The following is a 15351-nucleotide window of genomic DNA, read 5'->3' as shown; positions in this document are numbered from 1 at the left end:
CCTTTAAGGTGACAAAGACGCCATTATCAACACCTCATTGAGTTTAAACAAGGTCGTATAATAGAGTTACGAGAAGCTGGATGTTCCTTCTCGGCATGAATGTAGCCACTGTACATGATTGCTGACAGTGGTGGTCACAAGAATGCACTGTCGAAAGAAGACGGTCAGAAGGCACTACGGAGAGGTAACACCATCGTGATCGGCGTATGGCTCTGGCGGGTCGTACTGCATTTGCAACAGCATTTTGAGCACCAGTTGGTACCACAGTGACACAATGAACTGCTACAAATCGGTTACTTTAAGGACAGCTCCGAGCCAGATACTCTATAGCGTGCATCCCACCGAACCCAAACTGCCGCCGTTTGCGACTTCAGTAGTGTCGAGCGAGAGCTCGTTGGAGGGCAGGGTGGAGGTTTGTTGTATTTGCTAATGAAAGGTGGTTCTTCCTCGGTGCCAGTGATGGCCGTGTGTTGGTTGGAAAGAGGCCAGCTGAGGGCCTGCAACCAACCAGTCTGCTAGACACCCTACATCTACACCAGGATTCATCGTCTGGGGTGCAATTTCATATGGCAGTAGGAGCACTCTCGTGGTTATCCCATGCATCCTCACTGAAAGTTTGTACGTCAGTCTGGTGATTCGACCTGTTGTACTGCCATTCATGAACAGCATTCTAGGGGGTTTTCCAACAGGATAACGCTCGCCCACAAACCGCTGCTGTACCCCAACACGCTCTACGAATTTCGACATGTTGCCTTGGCGGGCTCGATCACCAGATATGTCTACAGTTGAGCACATATGGGACATCAGCAGATGACGACTCCAGGATCATCCACAAACAACATTAACAACCCCAGTATTGACCGAGTGAGTGCAGCAGGCATGAAACCCCATCCCATAAACTGACATCTGACACCTGTACAGCAGAATGCATTCACGTTTACATGCTTGCATTCAGCACCGGTTATTAATGTACCAGTATTTCAAATTTTCAATGGCTTAGCTCACTCTTACTTCAAACAGTGATCTTTCAATGTTAATTGCTTAAAAAACTTACCTAGATAAACGTAAGCAAAAAAAATGATTCAGATGGCTCTGAGCACTATGGGACTTAACATCTGAGGTCATCAGTCCCTTAAAACTTGAACTAACCTAAGGACATCACACACATCCATGCCCGAGGCAGGATTCGAACCTACGACCGTAGCAGTCGTGCGGTTCCGGACTGAAGCGCCTAGAACCGCTCGGCCACCTAACTAACCTAAGGACATCACACACATCCATGCCCGTGGCAGGATTCGAATCTGCGACCGTAGCAGTCGCGCGGTTCCGGACTGAAGAGCCTAGAACCGCTCCGCCACAGCGACCGGCTGATAAACATATTCCCGAAATTTCATTATTCTTCATTAATTATTTTGTTGCTGTGATTTTTTTCCGTCAGTGAACACCATTTACAGACTGCAGTTGCGCCGTTAGTGCGTGCCTTGCATCACATGAAAAGAGGTAAAATTGTGATTCGTCGGACCATCCTACAAACCTACTATCCAATTTCTGTGTCGTTTGGCCCATTGAAGACATGCAGCTTTATGCTCCCCTGTGGCTATGGCATTTTGATAGTTACCTGACTTCAAGCGTCAATTGCATGCAGTTCTCTTTGCAGTTTTTGCTCGGAAACTGGTAAAAACGGACATCCATTCACTGGCAGCAGCAATTACTCTCGGATTTGAATCAAATTGTCATTTTATTTCCTCTTGAGCCCGCAACGTTGTAGATGTCTTGTAATGACATAGTAAATTGAAGACGGTAATGTACAAGAATGCTGCTATAATTGTTAACTTTAAGATGTTTTACATTAGCAATAGGCCTGTTTCGCAATTATCGCCGTCTTCAGGCTATCTGCAATTTCCTATTGCATCGTGGTACTGTTGTCGTCTTATAATCTTACTGTCGCACAGATCGTTTCCAACTGCAGCCAAGTTTTTTAAAAATGTGTGTGAATTCCTAAGGGATCAAACTACCAAAGTCATCGGGCCCTGGACTAACCTATGCTAAGAACAACACACACACCCATGCCCGAGGGAGGACTCGAACTTCCGGCGGGAGGGGCCGCACAGTCCGTGACATGGAGCCTTAAACCGCGCGTTCGGAAGTTTTTGATTATATATCTTAATCTCTACGAATTGCCGTTATTCCCAGATGTAAGCTAGGTCTTTTATCGCATTGTATACGATCGACAACGAAAAGATAAAGATTTAAAAACTTGGCTGCAGTTGGAAACGACCTATGCGACAGTAAGATTATAAGACAGCAACAGTGCCACGATGCGGCATGGAATCGCAGATAGCCGGAAGATGGTGATAATGCTAAAATAGGCCTATTGCTAATGTAAAATATCTAGCAATTAGCAATTTTAGTAGCATTCTGGTACACTACCATCTTCAATTTATTATGCCAATTGTCATTGGCAAAGTGTGACATGCATCTCCGTTCCCATTCACTTAGGATGTTTTTATGAACACTGTTTTTAATCTTTGTGGAATGGCCATGAGTGTAACACCATTTCTTGTAAACATGTTGGACAGTCTATGTCAATACACCAACAAATCGAGTTACTTCATTCATGGGGTGGCCAAGCGCATATCCAAAAACCCCTTTCTGTCAGGTCTCTACATCTTACAGTGACGATTACTTACAACCAGCCAGCATATAAACACAATTTCACTGCCATAACTTCTGACAGCAGTGGAGGGTTGCGTGATGGCCTGGTACCAATTCTACATCATCTATGGTCTCCAAAGCGACCAGTGTGCTGTTTTAAAAGGGTGAGTTTGTATCCTTCAAGATGCTGACGATGCTGTATGTGAACAGGAACTCTAATACTGTATATTCTCTTAATTGTCACTTTGCTCTGGAAAATCATATGCATTCTTCACATTTCTCCACCAATCGTTTCTGTTCATAGCATTTGTGGTCCATTCTCTTTCTCTTAGAGCCATCTCTTCCATATCACTGTTGACATCACTCTTCCATCTCCTCTGTGGCCTTTCTCGGCCCCTTCTATCTTCCAACATCCTGATAATGCTACTCGTAGTAGTCTTTCCTCTTCCATCCTAACTAGGTGTCCTGGTGGAATGGTATCTTGGAATGAAGCACAAATTGCAGCAGAGTGTGTCTGAGATGGGGTATCTGCCCGGGGCAGCAATTTTAGATGTCGCCAAATTCAGATTCTTGATGTAAAAAACCTCATCTCACAGAGCGCCTAGCATACAGCGCACCTTGGCCTATCGATTATTCATATGATTTTGAAAGGCAACCCTGTTGGTTTTTTAACATTTTTGAACACTTTCTAAGTTGATTTCTGAACCACTGTCAGTTATTTTTGAATGCGAGCGTAGTGTACATGATGTCTCTGCCGGAGGAGGGTGTCTGTTCTTTCAGACATGTCCGAAAGAACAGACACCATTGATGACCTGCAGCTGTCTAGAACGAAATGAGAATTTTATATTAATACCTTCAGCTGCTGACAGGCGCTGATATATATCATGTCCGAAAGAACAGACACCATACCCATTTAAGCATATAGTTCTGGCAGTACCAGCCATGACCTTCCTCTTCTGTGCAGATGAGCACATATTACCCGAACTCTTACGGGACTTGGTAAGAATGTCTTCCACTAGTAATGAGTGTGTTGGGTAGGGACACTACAAATGTAGTGTGTGGATATATAAGGTGAGAATGTGGTGCTTGCGGGAGGTGTGCGTGAGATAGTCCCTGCAGTCGCACTACCCTCTGTGCCCTCGATGGCTCAGATGGATAGAGCATCTGCCATGTAAGCAAGAAATCCCAGGTTTGAGTCCCGGTCGGGGCACACATTTTCACCTGTCCCCATTGATATATGTCAACGCCCATCAGCAGCTGAAGGTAGTAATATATAATTCTAATTTTGTTATAGATGGCTGCAGGTCATCAATGGTGTCTGTTCTTTCAGACATGTCCGAAAGAACAGACACTATATGGATATAAGTATATAGTTCTGGCAATACCGGCCATGATCTTCCTCTTCTGTGCGGATGCACACATATTACCCAAACTCTTACAGGACTTGGTGAGAATGTCTTCCACAAGTAATGAGTGTGTTTGGTAGGGACACTACGAATGTAGTGTGTGGACATATAAGGTGAGAATGTGGGTCTCGCAGGAGGCATGCTCAAGATAGTCCCTGCAGTCACACCATCCTCTGTGCCCTCGATTGCTCAGATGGATAGAGCGTCTGCCATGTAAGCAGGAGATCCCGGGTTCGAGTCCCGGTCAGGGCACACATTTTCACCTGTCCCCATTGATATATATCAAAGCCCATCAGCAGCTGAAGGTATTAATACATAATTCTAATTTCATTCTAGACGGCTGCAGGTCATCAATGGTGTCTGTTATTTCGGATGTCTGAAAGAGCAGACACCATATCCATATCCATATAAGCATGATAGGACATCTGTAAATTCATCAGGGAATGAATTCCATGATACTAGGGGAAGCTGTAGAGGGCAAAAACTATGAAGGTACACAGACATTGGAATGCATCCAGCAGATAATTGAGGACATAGGTTGCAAGTGCTACTATGAGATGAAGAGGTTAGCACTGGAGAGAAATTCATGGTGGGCCACATAAAACCGGTGAGAAGACCGATGACAAAAAAACTACACACCAGATTGTTATAACTGATTGTGCACTCCCAGGAATGACCTAAATACAGAACTTGAGTTTTTGGTGACATAAATACTGGCATAAGACTAAGGTCACCCAAACAACTTAATCTACTCAACATGCAAAGGTCACATGACCTGCAATGTGTTAATGAAAACTTAATAAGGCAGCCCATGTTGAATTGATAATATAATTATAATGCTGAGACAAATCAGTATGACATAGAGTTGTTCAATATACATTTTTTATCAGACATTAAACATCTTTTGTTGAAATTAAAAACTAAAAGCCATGAATCTGACTCCAGTGACATTAATAACATTAGGCTTTTGAATGAGGAGAACATTGATAAGTTCAGTACACAGCTTAAGATGACAAACAGGAATGGCACTCTGATTGAAAGCACTCATACTGTGGGTTCAGCTGGGTGTGAAATCTTATGGGACTTAACTGCTAAGGTCACCAGTCCCTAAGCTTACACACTACTTAAACTAAATTATCCTAAGTACAAACACACACACACCCATTCCCGAGGGAGAACTCGATCCTCCGCCGGGACCAGCCACACAGAACAGGACTGCAGCGCCTTAGATTGCTCGGCTAATCCCGCGCAGCCACTCATACTGTGAATGCATTTACATTACTCAGCAGTACACTGTCAGTTACATTAAAAACTTGTTGCCCAAGGGTAGTGGGAAAGAAATAAGAGAACTGCCAGGAACGATATCTCGCATATATGAGGCTGGTTCATGCCTGATCTAAATAGGCTTATCACTCTGTTATTGATTTACTATGACAGATCAAAGAATGGTGATGCAGGAAGAGCAAATACATAAGGTTAAATATCAAATACAAGGCAGAAATCAGATTAAGCAAGTGCAAGTGGAATTATGGTTTTATTAGTAAGTCCCAAAATAAATGTAAAGTAGACTGGACTATTGCCAAGACTCATTGGGTGGAAGTAAAGATATTAGCAACAATAATTTCTGTTATGTTAGTGTCACACCAGATGATTGCAACACGTTCTTCAGTAATGTTGACAATATGAATAACACTACTGCAACTGAACATGGCCATAAAGAAGAGAACATCCATAATTCCCTACAAAATTTTGAAGATGTAACTCCTCTCTTTAGTAAAAAGGTAAAAGAAGTGAAAGTATGCAATATTACAACTGCAACAGCAAAATTAAGGCACTCAAAATCAGTAGACATTTATGATCTCTCCAATTTTGTACTAAAAAATTGGTGGTCATAACAGCACATCCACTGCATTCACTTATAAAATGGATATTTCTTAGCAGCTGTCTCTCTTCATCCTTAAAAACAACAATCATTACTTCTCTTAACAAAAAAAAGGTGAGATTCTTGTTCTGATAATTACTGCCCAATCTTTGTTGCACCCATCCTTTTGAAAGTAGCAGAATATTGCATATTAGTCATCAGCTGTCAACAAAAAATATTCTTACTGACTCACAGTATGGCTTCAGATCCAGAGATCCAGCTTGTCAACAGTAAAAGCAGTTGACAATGTTGTTTCATTATATTATCGTCATCTGAATCAAGACTATCTGTAAATGGTGTGTTTGTGGATCTCAGTTGGTATTTGACTCTGTCAGCCATAGAATTCTGCTACAAAAGCTCCACTGCTATGGTTTTAGTGTATCAGAAATATTTCTGATCAGGTCCTACCTAAATGATAGAGGAATCCAACAATACAAGAACAAATAGCCAGTATTATGTTGCATAAATCCATATCCTGCACAGATAACACCACTTTTGTTAAAGCTGGGGAAGACTTGGTAGCACTAAAGCATGAAAGTAGGGATTGTCTCAGAACAGCCAGTAAGTAGTTCAAAAACAATGGAAAAAACTACACATATTCTCTTCAGCTTATGTATTAAAGATGAATGCAGTGACCATGGTTCAGTTAAACTACTTGGGATCTATCTTGATTTGAAATTAATGTGGAAGAGTAAGACTAATTACATCTGTACTGAGTTAGCATGTGTTATATATTGATCAGGTAAACTAAGGTTTTATGTTAGTGTTAAGCTATTGCTCAATGCATTCTAAGACTTTCTCCATACCTACCTGACATATGCAATTTTGTTAAGGGTATTTTCATGATGCAAAAAAAAGTTCTCATCTAGCAAAATTAGACAATCAGAGTCACAAGTAGTGAGCCTCATAGACCATATTTCAAAAAAATTAAAAATATCAACACTTATGTTCATCTTCACACTCTTGGGTTGTTGGGTTGTTTGGGGGAAGAGACCAAACTGCGAGGTCATCAGTCTCATTGAATTCGGGAAGGACGGAGAAGGAAGCCGGCCGTGCCCTTTCAAAGAAACCATCCCGGCATTTGCCTGGAGAGATTTAGGGAAATCACGAAAAACCTAAATCAGGATGGCTGGATGCAGGATTGAACCGTCATCTTCCCGAATGTGAGTCCAGTGTGCTAACCACTATCTTTACACTAATTTTTCTCATACATATCATAGGAAATCAACAAAGCCATAAATTATGATAGTTCGTCCATCAAAATAACACACACTTGAAACAGCAGATTGACATCACAGTCACTAGAATTAAGAAAACCAAGATAGCTACAAATACATGGGAGTAAACCTATTTAATATGTTGCCAGTACAGGCACACAATGCCACTGAGTATGTTTAAATGCATCACACAAAAATGGCATAGAGTAAAAGCGTTTCACACAGTAGAAGAGTTCAAAATGTGCACAAATGACGCTCTTAAGAACTAATATAGTTTCATTTTAGATTAAACTTATATATGTGGATACATTGAATATATCATATGCAGAATGGTGGAAAATTTTGTACCTTGATAGTCTATAATGATCTGAAAATATCGTTTACACCATGTGTACCAATGAAACTAATCAGTTTTTGAAAATATAATCCAACTGGATAGATAAAAAAATCTGCTCCCCAAGTGGTGACAGAAGAAAACAAGAAGCTGAAACAAATGTACAGGCTCCTTCATCTGGCAGAAGGGCTGGAAGGGAAGAAAGAGAGATGAAGGAAATGGCTAGGTTTATAAAATTGGGAGAGTTCAGAAAAGTCACCCAGAACCCAAGATCAGAGGAGACTTACCAGTTGGGGCAGGAAGGAAAGACTGATTGTTGTGGAGAGCACCAGATGAGATTTTAAAACTTGAGAGCTCTTAGGTGGAAGATAGGGGAATTAGCAAGATGAAAATTACTGACAGAATATCATGTAAGAGTTAATAAGAGTGGAAAGGTAAGTGCATTGTATGTGCTAGGGGATGGGGGTTGGGAAAAATAGAGCCAACCATAAAGTAAAAAATGTGGAAAACTTGAAGGGAGTGAAGAAAGGAATAGTTACTGAGAAGAAATCCTGAGACTGAAGAAATCAAAGTAAATTAATGCCAGGTGGGTGGCGACAACCGAGGACATGTTGTAATGCCAGTTCATATCTGCGAATTTCTGGTTCAGTTAGTCCCTCTGTTAACTGTACTGTATTGCAGATCCCTTGAACAAAAAACTGTAGCTGGGAGAAAGCACAAATCAAACACATCAACAAGAAGGGTAGCAGAAGTGACCCAGAAAACTGCCATTTAATACCTTTGATGTCCATTTGCTGTTGTAGAATATTAGAACCTTTATGGGGCATAAACGTAATGAGATATCCTGAACAGAATGACTTCCTCCAAGCCAACCAGCATGGATTTAGAAAACATAGATCATTGGAAACCCAACTTGCACTTTTCTCATATTATACCCCAAAAGCCGTTTATCTAGGCAGTCAGGTAGATGTAGTATTTCTTGATTTCCTAAAAGTATTTGACTCATTACCACAACTACACTGATTAACAAAAGTAAAATTGTATGGGATGTCAAGCAAAATTTCTGACTAGATTGAGGATTTCTTGGTAGGGAGTACACAGCATGTTATCTTCAATGGAGAGTCATCAACAGATATACAAGTAACTTCGGGAAGTTTGATGAATTCATTGCTGTTTATATTGTATATCAATGACCTTGAAAATAATTTTAATACTAAACTAGGGATAACACTTTGTAGGGAAGTGAAATGGAACAACCACTAGCCTCAGCCTCAGATAACACAGGTAGCAGAGTTCAGTTTATTGTTAGAATACTAGGGAAATGTCCTCATTCTACAAAGCTTACAAATCACTTGTGTGACCCATTTTGAAATATTGCTCAAGTGTGTGGGACCATTAACAAATAGGACTAACAGGGGGTATTGAATGTGTACTGAGAAGAGGAGCATGAGTGGTCACAGGTTCGTCTGAGCCACCAGAGAGTGTCACAGAGATGTTGAAAGAACTGAACTGGCAGACTCTTGAAAATGGATGTAAAATATCCAAAGAAAGTCTACTTACAAAGTTTCAAGAACGAGCTTTAAATGATGGCTTCAGGAATATTTTACAACTTCCTTTAGGGCAGGGTAAGATTAATTACACCAAACAAAGAGGCGTTTAAACAGTCATTCTTCCTGCTCTCCATATGTGAATGGAACAGGAAAAAGTCCCAATAACTGCTACAATGAGATGCACCCCCTGCCATGCAGTTCTCAATCCTTTATATATGTGGATGAAGATGTAGCTGTATTCTGAAACTGTTTCAAAAACTTGATACTTTGTAAAGTGAGTATGCAACATGCTGTTGCCATTTCAAAGCAGCATCTCTAATGATATTTTTCTTTGAATTATAGGTATTAGAGAAACCAATGAAATGTTACTCACGAAAAATTTGAGACACCACAAAGAAACTACCAGTAGCAGGTGCTATTCATCAGTACCATGACTGAATTCACAGACTCTTGAATAATCTGATAAAAGCATGGGGAAACATGGAGAAAAATCTACACTCAGTCTCCCAGAAGGCTGTGATATATCCATTGAAGAGGGTGGTGGGGGCTGTTAAATGGTGCATTCAGTCTCATGAGGCAAACTGAGGAGCTACTCCATCAATTAGTTGCAGTTCAATAAAAGGGAGAGGAGTGTGATGACCACATGACCCTCCCCCCCTCCCCCCCCCCCCCCCCACACACATACACATACACACTGCATTCAATGGTGTCATTGTCAGAGGATGATATGGTCTGGTTGGTAAGGCTCGAGTGGGCCACTTAGGGCCAGAACATGGAACTTTGCCTTACCTAACTCCTCTACACCTCTGATGTCTAATGTACTTGGAATTGAAATTGTTTTAGCTATGTTCTTACATCAGTGAGTCCTGAATTATTACTACAGTATTGACAGAAAGATGAGACTTGTTGCGACAAAATTACATTTCTATTCAGTTTATGGAAAAATGTTGTTTGTAACAGTTAAAGCCAGTACAGGCCTTCCTATTTTATTATTTTGTGTTTTAGGCAGATCGCTCTCTTTAAAAGATTTATTGACATTTGTGGTACATACCATGCAGCCACAGCACCATTCTAAATAAGTGGTAGGCATTCATCTTATAATGAAAACAAATTTATTTAGTTACATACAGAGTACATGGTAGCCGAAATCAAGTCATAATGACACATTTGAAAATTACTTCTTTTACAATGTTGAAGAACAAATGAGAAGCACAGTATTAATACATCTATTTCTTCTGAAATAATATTGTGACACTACATTCTGATTGTGTAGTGGCTTCTGTAAGGCTTAAGAAATACATAGATATGGCACTGTCATCTCACAGATAGGTCTGTGGCATGGAACATAAGCTCTGTGTGGAAATATACACTCAGATGTATGTACAAGTTACTGTAGTGCTTAATTTCTAAAATTTTAAGTGCAATAGTGCACCTCTTCAACCATACAAACCTTCCACCCTCCCCTCTCCTCACTCCCAGCCATAAAAATCACAAGTTTCAATTTTTTGTAACTTGAGTATCAACCTATGTTCTAAAAAGGGTACAGGGCAGGGAAAGAGGAAAAGAATTTGAGGATCATGGGCAAAGGGACATGAGGGGAAGAATGTTTATGCATTATCTCAAAAGTCTACCAACTTTTAGCCATGTGTATACTGTACATGCAGCTGCTCAGTAGCTGTGGCATAAATTACAACATGGAACAAACAGGATTTCATTAAAGCACATTATACATACACTCGTGTTCAAACACTCCATACATTATTTATTTTGCATTGACATGAGACATCACCACGCTACTAGAATCATGAGGTTGCTGGGAGTTATAAACAGAAGGCGATATGTACCGATCACGAACTTGGGGTTGAAGCTAAGCTTAGCTTGATTACACACACACACACACACACACACACACACACCTCACCACATGCCCCTGCCCGTTGTATCACTTTGGTCACCCATTGTCATGTTCACTGGTGCCGGCACATCAGTAAATTATATTTACACTGTGACTTAATAAAAATTTACTATTTCAAATCTCTAGTACTGACTTGTTCCATTGAGTGCAAATAAAATTACCTGGAAGATGCCGGAACATTGTTCCAGTGCATTCTGACTGAAATTGAGCCCTGGGTTATGGTCTCTTAAAAAGTATGTGATAATTTTGTAAGTTGCTGCAGTTTCTTATTCAAAGATTGTGGCACTGTTAATGAGAAACTGGTGTTTCAGTTTGCTTTTTGTCTCTTGCACAGAGTTAATTGTTAATTATTAATTTCTTATTTATAATGATATATGAAATAAAAAACAAAGGGATGACATGCTGTAATTCAGAGAAAATGTAGACACACTTATGTACACTGATCAATTGTATTATGCCTCAAAATATAGTGTTTTGCTTATTTGGTTGTCCAAACTTTGTGTAGTAGAATGTGCATTTAGTGCTTTAGTGTTTTTTGAGTTTGGCCATTTGTGTAAATTATCTTCTGTGCACCATTGCCCTCAGAGATGTTATGTGGTCATTGGGCAAGAGTTGCCTCTGATTGGGGAGATGCCTGGTAGCTTGTCCATTTTCAATTTCCTCTGGCCTGTTACTCTCCTGGTCAAAAAAGACATTGCAGTTAATCCATTGCTCAGTTGTGATTTTATTCAAGGAACTATAACCACAGTGGTCTTTGATTTTTCGAGTCATGCATTTTTCTTTAAATTCTCACAAGGCAAGAAGATAGCCCTGTGTTCTTGTCGCCATTCAAGTGAGACTAACTCTGTAAGTTGCGAGACTGGGAATTTGACATGCTTCATCTTCAATCAAAGCAGGCTATGCATTTATTATGTTGTTTGGAGGAGTTTCCTGATGTTTTGTCTACTAAGCTAGGAATAATTAGTATGATCCAGTATGATATATGTCTGATTGATGATGTTCCAGTTCGGCAGGGAATTCAATAAAGAGACTTATAATCAGGCATTAAGTTAGGTCCTGGCCAGGCCCTGGCAAATGGGTAGAGTCACGAGGTGGGCTCTCTGGATTTTGGCATTTCATTTTAAAGTGTACCATGTTAAAGGCTCTGAAAACCAGGTAGCTGATGCCCTCAGTCACATGTTTGAGCAGGAAGATACCACTGAGGGAGATTGAGCCAGTGGCTCCCATGGTCTAGTTTGTACTGTTCTGAATGAAGTGCCCCAATTATTTGCTGACCTTCAAATTATGTAGAAACAGGACCCATTGTGGGGACCCATTAGGAGGTGATTGTTATCTGGAAAGGAGGTGCTGAGGTTTATGTTGAAAAATGGTATATTGTATAAACAAGTGAGAGAACACAGACAATTAAGGATTTGCTTGCCTCTTGAGTTAGTCTCCTCCATCTTTCATTATTTCCACAGTTTGTTGGTGGATGAGCATTTAGGGCTGTACAAGACCTTGGCAAAGATATGAGCTCGCCTCACCTGACCATCACTGTCCAGGGATATCCAGCATTTGGTTGGCGAGTGCGACTCTTGTAGAAGGGGCACACCTAATAAAAATGCAGTGAGCTGGTTGTTACAATCTGAGTGTAAACAGTACCCTATCGATAAAATCTTTATTGATTTTGTGGGACCCCTCCCCTGTACTAAGAAAGGAAACCATGATATCCTTGTGATCATTGATACGTTTTTGCAATTTCTGTGGCTTGTTCTTAGCCATGGAGTTACTGCCACTACTACTGCCAGACATCTCACCAACATCATCTTCTGATTTGACCCTCATATGGCTCTGGTGAGCGATAATGCTCCAGCACTTGTTGCTAAACAATTTAAAGGATTTTGCTTCCACAAACCCATTAAGCAAGTCACTACCATACCATATTATCCACCAGCAACCTTTGCCAAAAGAGTCAACCATAACCTTGAGTCAGCCTTGATTATATATCATAATAAGTTCCTAAGTAAATGGGATACTACTCTCCCTTGGCTCAACTTTATGTTTAATTCTGCTCAACATGAAGCTTCAAAGGTACTCCTACCACCCTTATGTTGTGGTATCTTGTCATCTCCCCACTGTCTAACTTGTGATTAATGATCTTCTGCCCACATCTACCACTCCTGAGACCTTTAAGGAAAATTGGCAACAGGTTAGGAACAATATCAAATTGGCCCTTCATTGACAGGTGCTATAACGAGGGGAGACGTCTGTTTCAGGGCAGAGTAGGGGATAAGATCTTCATCAGAAACGATGCCAGGCGAGCTCAGTTTGGCTTTAGACTTGGTAAGTTCACTCTTTGGCTTCATCAGTCTGTATTCCATTGTGAAGGTTTTGGGGCCAATTAACTTGCTTGTCAAGTATTTAGCCAGAATAAGATCCTCAGACTCTTTAAGCCGGTTACTCAACCTCCCGTCTCTTCTCAATGGAGGGAGGGGGAGAAACGTTAGTTTAAGGAGGGAGGTTGAGTCATGGCAGCTCTCATATTGATGGTTTAGCTCACCTCTGGTGCTGCTAACTGCTCAGGTTGCCAATGTCGAGTTGATCGTGTGTCGTAAGCTAAGGTCTTTGGTCAAAGTGTGTGTGTTGCTGGTTTGACAGGGCCTGGAGAGGCCAGGTGACTGAGGGGCATCTTTCTGGCAAGTCATGGCTTTTTGGGAACTCCAGCTGTCTGCAAGGAACGAGTCTTAAGGAAAGGCACAGGGTTAAGTTGGTCAGTGGCAAGCCTGGCCAGCTCGCTTAAGAATTGGTAGCGACAGGTGGTGCTAAGAGAGACAGATGTCGGATGCAACCTGGTCAAGATGCTCCCAGCTTACTCTGCAAACTTAAGGTTTATGCCACCTTGAAGATCACCTGTGTGGATTGGAGGTAATAGCACTATGGCTGGAATCCAGCAAGTCGTAGCTTCTTCTCACCTAAGTGGCATTAAGCATTTTTTCTTATTTTGAGTACTTGATATTCTAATGTCATAAATGGGTCCTGTTATATTTACACACCTACCAGTGTTTCAGCGCATGACCATTGGTCAGTGTTACTTATTCCAGTTTGTGTTTTAGGCCATATCTTGTGCAAGTCTAAGAGTATTCCCTGTGATAGGTTTTGTGAAGATAATAAATTATGGCTTGATCTGTGTGGAAGGTAGGGTGGTATATGCGAATGTTGTGTTACTGAATCAGCAGGCACTGATATGATCGATACTGAATACTAGTAATTTTAAGGAGTGTTAAATTTAACCAGTTGGTACCCACTTGCCATTGTGTGAAGCTTTATTTGCACAGATTACTGTTCCCTTTTTATGTGTGTTGTCAGGGTAGCTTTGACAGGAAACAACATGTTCATGTTCCCTGGGCCCGGATCAGAGGTGTGTTTGTTTGTTGGTGTAGTGGCACTCCAGTTGTCACATGGCATCTGGGTTGATCAGCAATCCGCCGTGCCTACCAGCCACGTCGTAGTGGCTCATGTTAAGTAAAGCTGAGCATTTCGTGTGTGCCATGGCAGAGTGTCACCATTCGTGTGGGAACCAGTAGTTAGATCTGTCTGGAAAATTTAAAGTGCTCATGAGGTTAAGACATGTTTGCCAAGCCTGAGGTTTTTCCTCAGAATGCCTCTGTAACTGTTCTTTTAAAGCTAGCACCTTTATTACCATTTCTCAGCATGTGCAGTTTAAGACCGGTGCGGTTAGCTATAGAGTGTTATGAGATTGATTTGCCAACTGGAATGGAAGGTAAATGGACAGTGTTTGCAGCTAGTATAAAATGTTTCAGATGTAGACTAATGGAGCATGTAAGGAGTCAGTGTCACTGGCCTCAGGGTGATGTGAATAAAATAAGAGGAAATAATAGTTTTAGAAGTAGAGGACTGGGAAAGAATAAGGTTAAACGCCAAAGGGAACTTCAGGTATACCTACAGTCATTTGCAGTGATTGGCTGCTATGAAATCTTATACAGAGGTGGACTGTGTGATAAGAGGAATAGTAGGAAAGAAGGATTGCAGGATATTATTGGACACAGGGGTGCATCTGTCAGTAGCCACTAGTGATCTGCTGCAACATAAGCAATGGGACCCACAATGGTACAGACTGTTTGGAGCAGAGGATATCGTGTCACACCATTAGGATAGGTGGACTTAGACTTTTCTCTGGATATGTGTAGAGATTGTGCCTCACATGAGTGAAGGCTACAGCATGATTATAGGATTGGATTTCTTATATCAGTTTTGTGCCATAATCGATCTCCAGCAACATAGGGTGGAACTTGATGCAAAAATGTTTCAGTTAGGTGAAGCCATTGCCAGTGTAGGGATGTTGCAAGGGGAGCC

The 15351-nt window shown here is 41.1% G+C and overlaps 1 non-coding gene across 1 annotated transcript; it reads left to right on the top strand.

Annotated features, from left to right (window-relative positions):
• The first annotated feature begins 4238 nt into the window (after nucleotides 1–4238).
• Trnat-ugu lies at nucleotides 4239–4313 on the top strand. The gene has a single exon. It is a non-coding gene; the product is annotated as a tRNA-Thr (tRNA).
• The last annotated feature ends 11038 nt before the right edge of the window (nucleotides 4314–15351 follow it).

The sequence above is a fragment of the Schistocerca americana genome, chromosome 6 (assembly GCF_021461395.2).
Source record: "Schistocerca americana isolate TAMUIC-IGC-003095 chromosome 6, iqSchAmer2.1, whole genome shotgun sequence".
Lineage (NCBI taxonomy): Eukaryota > Metazoa > Arthropoda > Insecta > Orthoptera > Acrididae > Schistocerca > Schistocerca americana.
Note: the sequence above shows the minus strand (reverse complement) of the source record. Positions and strands in the feature narration are given on the sequence as shown.